The sequence below is a fragment of the Manis javanica genome, chromosome 1 (assembly GCF_040802235.1).
Source record: "Manis javanica isolate MJ-LG chromosome 1, MJ_LKY, whole genome shotgun sequence".
Taxonomy (NCBI): Eukaryota; Metazoa; Chordata; class Mammalia; order Pholidota; family Manidae; genus Manis; species Manis javanica.
The window spans coordinates 185,877,526-185,888,347 of record NC_133156.1 but is presented as its reverse complement, the minus strand read 5'-3'; the positions used below and the strand labels follow the sequence as shown (position 1 = coordinate 185,888,347).

Genomic DNA, 10,822 nt, shown 5'->3' with positions numbered 1-10,822 from the left:
AACACAGGGTCAGGAGAAGAGGAGCATGCTGACCAGCCCAAGACCTACTTAGATAAAAACTGCCATTTTATAGCTTCACAAAGAGGAGACATTTTTACATTTGAAAATGTTGGTTGAAGTATAATCAAGCATCCATGTAAGGAAAGGACTCTGAACGTATTCTGCTCCACTGGGAGCTTTAATCAACACGTCTTCCCAGTTATTGTTTAAGCTGAATTTTTAACCATTTAAGTAACTCTTCCAGGGGTATTTATATACTGGCTAAGGGAATATTTTGTCCCTATGGTTAATACCTCACTTCAAATTGAGGTAAACCTGGCTAAAGAGAGAGCACAGTTTAATGCTGCCTGCCACATTCCCTGGCTGGGTAAGATTTTCAGTTAAAGTCACCCTTCCCTCACTTCCGTTTTGCCCCAGGGAAGGGAGATACATACGCATTCAGCCCTGACAGGTAAGTGCTTGCCACTTATAAAATCCAATAAATAAATTCTAAATAAATATATCTGCAAATCGAAACCATTTTGAGCTACTTAACTGAGTGCATATCTAGTCCTTTGTACACATATTTGTACAAAGTGTTGCCTGTAATTTTAAAGATGCTTGCCTCCGGGAGGTTTCGTTTTTCCATTGAAGTCCCCTTGATTTACTGTACGCAATATGTTACAGCTTCCTTATTTGCTCCTTTGGGACAGTTACTGACAGTAAATCTCTATTAAAATATTCTTCCATATGGTTGCATGAAAATTTTATTGCAGTGAGCCTGGGGCTGAAGGTCACAGCTGAGTAGCTGCAGTTAAGTATTGCAGTCTATGGACTCGGAGGTACATCTGTTCTGGGAGCTGGAGTAAAATTAGAATTTTACTGTCAATAGCATTTCTCCAAAACTAGTTACATTTGTTTACTGTGGCTGGCTGGGCCTTCTCCTCTACAGTACCTAAAATGCATGTCATCCAGCCTAGCACCCCTGCCTGGAAGTTTTAATACAGAATTTGCTGAACCTGAAGGTCATTTGAGAAGTCCCTAATGGATATTTCATTTATGATACATGAAAATTAAATTTTATCTCCTCTAATGTGGTCTCTTGCTTGCTCACATAGGTTTTAGCTATAACTCATTGTTTGTTCTGAATGCTTCTTGGAAAGCAGACCAGCAGATCATACAAACCTAATAAATACTACCAAAGGATGAATTTTAATCTGCATCTCCAAAGTTAATGAGAGAGGACTGGGGCAAAAAGTTTTCACTCCTTTGTATCTCTGATTGCAAAGGGTGAGATTGATTGGACTCCATTTGCCTGAGATTGGGGTGCCGTTAGTTCAAGTGTTGATAGATAGTACTCACTCCTGAAAAGATCAGGAAAACCGAGGAACTTTAGAAATCACAGTTCCCTTCTATAGATGTGTGTACGTCTGTGTTTGGTGGCTCTAAACACCACATTTAATGCTTGGGAGCTAGGGCCAGCCAAATGTCAATATTCAGTTTGTATTTGCTAGTAAAACAAAGGAAACAACCAGCCATACTTCTAAGCCTATCTTTCTCAGCAATGTGACATCTAGCTTAATCCAGACCCACCCCAGCCTCCCCAGGTCAGACAGAGCACTGTAAATTACAAGGAGAGATCTAATACAAGAAGTTCTAGGTCTATGGCCACATCTCCATACTGCTCACCAGAATTTCTACACCAGCCTTCATTCAGGGATTTGGTCAGTAGATTCATAAATTTGAGTGACTCTGTATCAGATGTCTTCTTTGATGCTGATAATTTCCAACCTGATTTCTGAGACTCCATTTATTATCTTCTATTACTTTCAGAAGTTTGTGGAAATGTTCAAACAATTTTTTTTAATTCATATTTCTAAGCATAACTTACCCTATCAAACTTTTGGGAGGCAGTAGAGGGGGTTCCAGGGAAAAGAAGTAGAATAGGCATTCGAGGACAGTAATTCACTGTCCTCGAATTCACCAAGACTTGCCAACCATGGGCAAGTCTTGGTGCCTCTCAAAATACTAACTCTTGTAAGTCTCGCAAGGTCCCTGTGAGTTAGGCACAATTATCATCCCCATTTTACAGGTGGCAAAACTAAGATACAGAGAGATTAAGTAACTCAGTCATGCTGCTAGAAAATAGAGCTGGACTCAAGACAATGTGGTGCCAGTACCTGTGTTATTAACCATGGTGCTCTCTTGTCCCTTGTACGATAGTGTGCTGGGGAGTTGTCATGGAGGTCCCAAAGGATTCCCCAATGGCAAATCAGTAATGAGAAAAATGCACAGAATGTGCTGTTTGTTCTCAGGATGTAGTCTTAAGTCCATTCCCTCTGTCATTTATGAAGACAAGGATTGTGCTCTTGATACCGAGCAGTGAGTACAGGAGCAAGCTAACCTTTGAAGGCTCTCATAGTATCTTCACAAAATAAACAGGGAAGCAGAGGAGTTCAAATTGATGGATCTGATGAACTAGGTAGATTTTCTCCCAGCAAGAAATTGTTCCTCATAAAATGAAATATCTTTCAGGAATGCAGGTTACTGCAGACTAAATCTCAACCTCACCCCTCACCACTTCCAGTCTGCACATCCCATCTCCCCTCACAAACACGCACACACGCTAGCCGGGCAGGAAGGAGACTGGGCCAACAGAAGGGGGCAACACCAACAGGAAGGATGCACTGGGGGAAAGAGAGATATCTGGGAGGTAAGTCTAAGTCAGAATTCCTCACGGAGAGCTAGCAGCCAAACACTGGGGAAGATCAAATACAAGGAGTACATCCAGAGTGACCTGTGGTGGGACCAGAATCTAGCATGTTGCAGAGGGCTCGAAGCGGGAATGAGGTGCAAGAAGAAAAGAAGAAAGTGACTCAGGAGCAGCCCTAAGGCATCAGTGCCTCAAATCAGCAGCACACGCGGCAGGCTTAAAAGATTAGACATTCACTCTCTTTTCAATAAATGCCTTTTAAGACCTTACTTTGAAACAATTTTAGACCCACCTGAAAGTTGCAGAAAGAGAACAGAGGGCTCCCATGTAATTTTGGTCCACTTTCCCCCATGACAACATCTTAGATAAGTATGATGATCAATACCAGGAAACTGACATTGGCACAAGCTAAGCTGAAGAACCTATGTGCATGTTATCAGAACAAATATTATTTGGAGCATTATTTCTGCGCCTGACACACACCATGCGAGGGGTTGAGTGGCAGCCATGGCCTTATAGAGTTTTCAGTTTATTGACAAATGCTTGCAGGCCAGCCACATACAGCTTAACTATACAATTCTGCGGCGAGTGTCTGGAAATCCTATTACCTCACTGAATTGCCATGACACAGGAAAAGTACTGATCACATATCTCTGAGCACCTTTCATTTCACTTATGCACACAAAGACTGAATCTCAGTTCTTTGTCTCTCTAAGTTACAATAGTAAAGGATTCCCGGGGAGGTTTTTAGTGGAGGGCAGGTAGAAGAAAAAATTGTGGGGAGTTGGGGGTTTTTCTTCCTGACTTCAAAGGGCACAATTGGATCTTTGAACACTGTGAACTTTGGAAATACTATTTACAGATCACCAGAGTGTTTCTGTGTATGTTGACAATTTAAATAGGATCCCTGAAAAAATGAAATTTTAGCTATTCTCTTATCAGTAATTACAAATACTTTTTATTTTTGATATTAAAAAGCAGACACTATTAGAAACAGAGCTCATTCCTGCATTATTCAGTTTTGTCCCATTCTGAGAAAGTTAAAATGTATACTGCTGTGTACACAAAGTCAGGATTTTGACAGTAATATATAACCAGATTCTTGGTAGAAAGAAGCGATGATTTTTTTTTTTAAGAATTGGTTTTAGGGTATCATTATGTAATACTCAGTTTTTTTTTTTCTAGAAGTCATTTCAAATTATATATAAGAGCTTTAAAAGAATTGTGTAAAATGATTATAGCTAGTCCTGGAGAGTGAAAGTCAGTCTCTCTGTGTGTGTCCACTTTAAGTCCCATTATTTAGAAGTAGATGCAGTAATGCTAAGTAAATACATATTTACTAACCATCCACGCCTCTATCCACACAGAGGCACCAGCTATGGAGATAACAAAAGGAACAGCAGGAAAACTCCCATTCCTCAGCTTGTGCTGCAAAGCTCCTTCTATTTGCTTATTTGAGAAGGGGGAAAAGATCATTTTAAAGTTAAATTGCCTAGTGAACCCATCTATCATTTGCAAAAAAGTAATGAGCTGGAGCCGGAAGCCTAAGTCTGCTTCCTTCCCCTTTCTCATGGCCAAGATGTAAGACATAAAAAGCAATTTTTCTTGATGTGTGATCAAACGATGGATTAAGACTTGCAAGGAGTCGGTGATCAATTGTCTGATAATATGTGACAGATCTTGTCAGACTGACAAAAATGTACCCCAACCCAAAGGGAGAGGAGGCTCTGAGCTGTGAAGGTGCTTTCTTAAGCAATTGCCTGAGAAGTACAGGCTGCTGTGATATCAATTATCTTCTGTATCAACACCAAACAGGATTTCTGCTGTGAAAGCTACCATCATGGTTTGATGTGTGTAAGTTAATAACTAATTAGATGCATTTCAGTAATCACTTAACTTTAATTGGTTTTGTATCTTATTTTTCAAAGGAGGAAGGTATAGACTTGTCCTAATATTTTACCGTAATAATGTTCCACAACACATGAAATGAATTCCCCTCGTCTCTCCCCCACATTCTGACAGGCCAATAAAAATAGTATTAGGTGAGTAAATACAGAACATTTTTCAAAGAATCAGACACAGTGATAAACAGCAATGAAGTCAAGCAACTAGCAGGCTCCTTGGTGAATCTGCCACCTGAAAGCTTTCTCTGGTGTCCAGGGAAAGCATCCAGCCTTCTCTGAGCCGGCAGGATCCACTCTTAGCGTTAGCCCCTTTTCAGGGCAGAGGATGGAAAGGGAACAGTGAAGAGACGCATGGTTTATACCTCTCCCAGCCATTTCAAACTGGCATGTGAATACTCCTTCATCTCTGATTGGCTCCAGTTTAAGGAAACAAGAGAAAAAAAATACATTTCAAAATCACCTGTACTTATTTGGGAGCTCAGGAAAAGTATAAATCAGGATTAGATTTTTTTCTACTGAGCCTCAAGCTTGGGAAGAAAAGCTTTGTTTTTACATAGAACCAGAGAAAGAACTGGAATAGGTTTTAATTTCTTCCCTAATGCAAAGGCAAGGAATTCTACTACTCAGCATTTTCCTTGGGTTTTGCTGTAAAGGAGGACACTGTGTTGAAATAATTTTTCCTGTATAAACAAGCTGTGTCCCCATCTGGGAGACATTTACATTTGATACTTTAGATGCAATCCCAGGGAAGCTAAGGCTGAGCCTTAATATGTGTTCAGAGAGAAGATATAGGGTAGACGGTTACAGGGTATGGTCAAAGGGGAGGTAAGTGCTGAAAACTCACCTCTGCTGGTCATGGGAAGCTATATTCTGAAATAGATACATTGCATGGCATCTGAAAAATCTTGTATTCATACATTCATCCATTCCTACTGTGTGTGTGTTCTTACTATGTGCCAGAGCCATCCTAGGCCCTGAAGATTCAGGGATGGCCAAGGCAGACTCTTGCCTTCATGCAACTTGAAGACTAGAGAATATCTAGGCCAGAGATTTCAGTGTTTGTCAAACTGAATCCCACGGAGCTAAGTGGAGTTTTTTAAATGGGTGGAATAATGAAAGTTAAGCAGAAATGCTCCAGCCCATGTCCATCACCCACCCTCGATTTCATTCAAACAACTTCCACTTTGGTCTTTTTTCTATATTGGGGTTTCCTATCAGATTCCCTTTAAAAAAAAAAGGTATTCTTTAAAAGGAAAGCAAGGGACAATCATAATAAAAGCTGGTCATGGGGATGGAAATGCAGCATGGAGAATATAGCCAATGGTTCTGTAACATCTTTCTATGTTGACAAATAATATCTACATTAGTTGGAGTAAGGATTTAATAATGGGTGTAATTGCTGAACCACTGTGTTGCATATGTGAAACCAATATAATATAGTGTATCAACTATACTTCAATAAAAATACATAAATAAGTAAATAAATACTTAGTCATCACAGAGGGGGTGAACTTCTGCCCCGCACATACCACAGTGGAGAATGGGCACTAGAGTCTGAAGACTCCAGGGTCTTTCTGACCACCTCAAGTTTTCCTTATCAGTAAATGGTGCATGGGGGGAGAGAAAGAGAACCACAATCCAACTCTTTATTTTATGTAAAGAAAATTAAATTATTGAGCCTGAGAGGCATTCCATGACATATTTGGTGACAGTCTGGAGAGTCCAGCCGGTCTGCTGTCAGGTTGTCATAACAGGTCACCCAGAGGGTCAGCTGCACTGCTCAGGATGGCAGGAACATTTTTCCACCTGTGGAGACACAAAGGCTGGTGGCAGGTGCTGTGTGGCACAGAACTGCGAACAGGATGCCAAGCCGTACCCTTACCGTGCTTACCAGATGGAGCTCAGGACAGCTTGCCAGCTGATTTGTGTGTTTCACCTTAGGTTTTGGGGATGTAGGAGGGCATCTTGCCCCTGAGCATAAGAAATGTTTGGGAGCTCTTGCATTCACTCTCATAGCATTTGCTGGCATTCTGAAGGGAGTAAACTCTTATTACCATGAAAGGCTGTTAGTTTTCCCCAGTGTATCCAAATTTTTCTTGAAGCAGGATTTGAAACTTCTAGGATTCTGATGATGATCAGGGCCAACATTAGAGTAGCCAAAATTATGGCAAAAAGCTGAGTCACCAGACCTGGAAGGAAAGGTCAAGATCTAAGATGAGGAGAACAGGTGAATCAATGGGTATAAATTTTCAGTTATGCAAAATTAGTAAGTTCTAGAGCTCTTCTGTACGACATTGTCCCTACAGATAACCATACTACCTTATATACTTTTTAAAAATCTGTAAAGATGGTAGATCTCAGGCTAAATGGTCTTACCAAAATAAAAACCTTCAGAAGCATGTAAGGTCATTTTCCGTTCCCTCTATCATGGAGGGTGGGCATGAGATGGTTTATGACCGAGAACTTTAGAGCCAGAGAGTGGCAAGACCTTCAGCGTTCTCTGCAGGCAACTGTGAGCATCTACGTCAGCTGAGGCAGCTGGGCCACTGCCCATTGTCTTTGGCAGGTTGGCTGCCAAGGTCCAGCCCCTTTTGTCCATTCCTAGTGTTAACCATCCTTGTCTTCTCAAACTTGGGAATATGACCCCCATTCTTAGGTCTACTCTGGAGTCAAAAAGCATAATGTCAAGGACAAAAATAAGATACTACTTTAGTGGGAACTTGGAGGAAAGAAGAGGAGGAGCCTGAAATACCGTGAAGCAAGGACAAAATTAAACTAAGTACAAGAGGCCCTTTGCACAGGGCCTAAGAGGTTGTAACCATTCAATAAACATTTGTTGAATGAGTGAGTGAATGAATTCTGACCACGAGATGTCAGTCTGTATCAAAGTATGATTGGAAATGACTGATCTTCAAGCCCTATATCTCAGCAAGGTAGAACATTTCCTTGATGAAGGTAATGATGCAAATATATGTCTAGTGTCAGATGTATGGGCACAGAGGTAGAGAAATCTGAGAAAGGTAGGAATGTAGTTCATATGGAATCCCCTCGACTACCACCTCTTCCCCTCCTGGGTCTATTACATCATGGGCACCAGGGTCTGGTGGAAAGGAACATTTGGAGAGCTTTCTAAATAAGAAATCATAGAAAAGGATGAATGCTGAGAAGCTGTCTGACTGAAAGAAAGAGACTTTTGCCACAATTTCAATACAAATAGCTGTGGAAAAGATAGAGAATTTGGTGTTGATCATTTGCCATCTTCCCAAGACAGAGTTCAAACAGGTTTGATTTATACTTATAAGAACATACCCTACATGCAACCTTGAAATAGGCAAGATCAAATAAGATTATGAGTTTGACAGAAAAGAGGGTCTGATTTGCATTTAATTACTCTACTGAGAGCTACTGTGGGGATTCACTCAGGGTCAGAGGCAAGCTTGTGCCCTGCCTTCTGCGAGACCATAGCTGAAGTGGAAAAGAGAAGGAATTGGTAATTGCCTTTCATTTGGTGAGAAAAGCAGATTTTGGTGTTTGAGAAATAAGGATGAAGAACTGTTACATCCAGATACCAATATTCTCTGCAAGAATTAGTGGGCTAGAAGGTTCACAGACTCTTTGCCTTTGAAATAAGCAGTTTCTACTTCTGCAATAGGAAGTGACCTAGTTGGAGACTTCCAGAGAAAGCTCATGGGGGCTCCACCCAGGTTCAATATAAGACACATTCCTAGGGGACCTCTAGCCAGTTGAGCTAACTTTGTTCTTCAAATAAGGAAACATAGACTTGAGTGACAAATGAACACATTCAAAATTAGTGGCATAACCATGGTATGAACATGTAACTCATGATGCTCATTCCTTGGGTCCTTTTTCTTCATGGGATTACCTCCATAAAATTCAAGAAATATTTTTCATCGTACATATGCTAACCCTGATTTGAGCACTGTGGAATACCAAGAGACATATGATATTAACCTGCTCACAGGGAAGATGTTTGAACCTCATTAGGAAGAAAAGACACATGACGATTTTAGAACTAGAGAACCTTGCAGTCTGATTCATGTGCCATGATTAATGTCAGCGCTAGTCTCACTATACAGTAACTAATATTTGATTTTTGTAATAGCTATGTAAGCCAAAGAGCCCAATTTCAATAGAAATTGAAGCTTAGGTTAAACAACTTGTTCATGGTCAAAGAGCTAGTATGTTGCAGAAATGGAATTTGAAAGTTGGGGCTTCTCATTTAAAACCAAGGTCTTTCCTGCTATATTTTGCTACCTCTCAATGTTATAAAACACTTGGTTTCTTATTAAGAGGCACAAGAGACATGAAACCTTGTCATCTCTAGGATCTAGCTGTTATGAAATTGATAAGATGAAATAATTATTTTTTAAGCATTCAAAATCAGTAAAACCACCATTTAAGAAGTGAAACATCTCAGAAAAAATTGTTGGTTTCACTGACTTGGTGTTCTTTGACAGGTATCAAAATACCATGGAGATGGAGCCTCAGTCTCTTTGCTGAATTTCTGCAGAATCAGAATATTCTGAGAACTGTTTGTTAGTCAGTATTAAACCACAACATCATTGCAGAACTCATGGAAAATGAGTCGTGAATAGTGAATGTCCATTAACAGGGATGTTTTTTAGGTTCCAGATGTGTTCTGTAAAACAGTGACGGGTCACTGTAAAAAAGGAGAGAGGAAGCTCTACAAAAATGGGCAGAACCCATAAACAAAGACAATAATAAAGGAAAAAAGTACATTAAATACAGCTCTGCAACTCTAAAGCTGCAATAGTAAAAGCCAGCCAGGCACAATTATCTACAATGAATAGCTTGAGCTAAAATCTAACCCCATGTATCTAGAAATACTGTAGTCAGACAAAGAAATTTATAGAAATACATTCTTTTTTAATTGAGGTATAATTGATATACAGCATTATATTAGATTCAGGTGTATAAGATAATGATTTGATACTTGTATATATTGCAAAATGATCATCACACAGTAAGTCTAGTTAACATCTGTCACCACATTGATAGTTACAGAATTTTTGGGTGTAAAGAGAACTTTTAAAATTTACTCTCTTAGCAACTTTCAAATATACAATAGAGTGTTATGAACTATAGTCACCATGCTGTACATTATATCACCATAACTTATTTATTTTATAACTGGAAGTTTGTACCTTTTGACCCCTTTCACCCACTTTGCCCACCTCTCACCCCCACTTCTGGCAACCACCAATCTGTTCTCTGTATCTATGAGCTTGGTTTATTTTATTATTATTATATTTTATTATTTTTCTTTAGATTCCACATATAAGTGAGATCACACAGTATTTGTCTTTCTCTGACTTATTTCACTGAGCATACTACCTTCCAGGTCCACCCATGTTGCAAATATCAGGATTTCATTCTTTTTATCACTGAATAATATTCCATTGTGTGTATATGCCTCATTTTCTTTATCCATTCATCCACTGTTGAAAACAGGTTGTTTCCATATCTTAGCTATTATAAATAACGCTGCACTGATATGGAGGTGCATATATCTTTTCGAGTTGGTGTTTTGTTTTACTTTGGCTAAATACCCAGAAGTGGAATTGTTAAATCCCATGGTAGTTCTATTTAAAAATATTTTAGGAACCTCCATACTATTTTCCATAGGGGCTGCACCAATTTACATTCTCACCAACAGTGTACAATGGTTCCTTTTTTCCACATCCTCAACAACACTTGTTATTTCTTGTCTTTTTGATAATAGCCATTCTAATAGGTGTGAATTGATACCACATTGTAATTTTAATTTGCATTTCCCTGATGATTAGTGACGTGGAGCATTGTTTCATGTACTTTTTGGCCATCTGTACATTTTCCTTGTAAAAATGTCTATTCAGATCTTCTGCCTATTTTTCATCCAGATTGCTTGTTTGTTTGCTATTAAATTATATGAGTTCCTGATATATTTTGGATATTAACCCCTTATCAGATATATGATTTGCAAATATTTTCTCCCATTCAGGAGGTTGCCTTTTCATTTTGTTGATGGTTTTCTTTGCTGTGTAAAAGCTTTTAAGTTTGATGTAGTCTCACTTGTTTATTTTTGCTTCTGTCATCTTTGTTTTGGGTGTCAATGAAAAAAATCATCACTGAGACCAATATCAAGAAGCAGTGTTTTCTTCTAGGAGTTTAATGGTTTCAGGTTTTTACATTGAAATCTTTAATC

The 10,822-nt window shown here is 39.2% G+C and overlaps 1 long non-coding RNA gene across 6 annotated transcripts in view; it reads right to left on the bottom strand.

Moving 5' to 3' along the window:
* Positions 1-6,224: 6,224 nt before the first annotated feature.
* The window catches only part of LOC118973099 (uncharacterized), a 36,234-nt gene continuing 31,636 nt past the window's right edge, over positions 6,225-10,822 (bottom strand). For all 6 annotated transcript variants that reach the window (XR_012120897.1, XR_012120908.1, XR_012120900.1 and 3 more), the window contains 2 exons: positions 6,488-6,785; positions 6,225-6,402 (listed from right to left, as the gene is read on the bottom strand). This is a non-coding gene — a long non-coding RNA (uncharacterized lncRNA). The remainder of the gene's footprint in view (positions 6,403-6,487; positions 6,786-10,822) is intronic.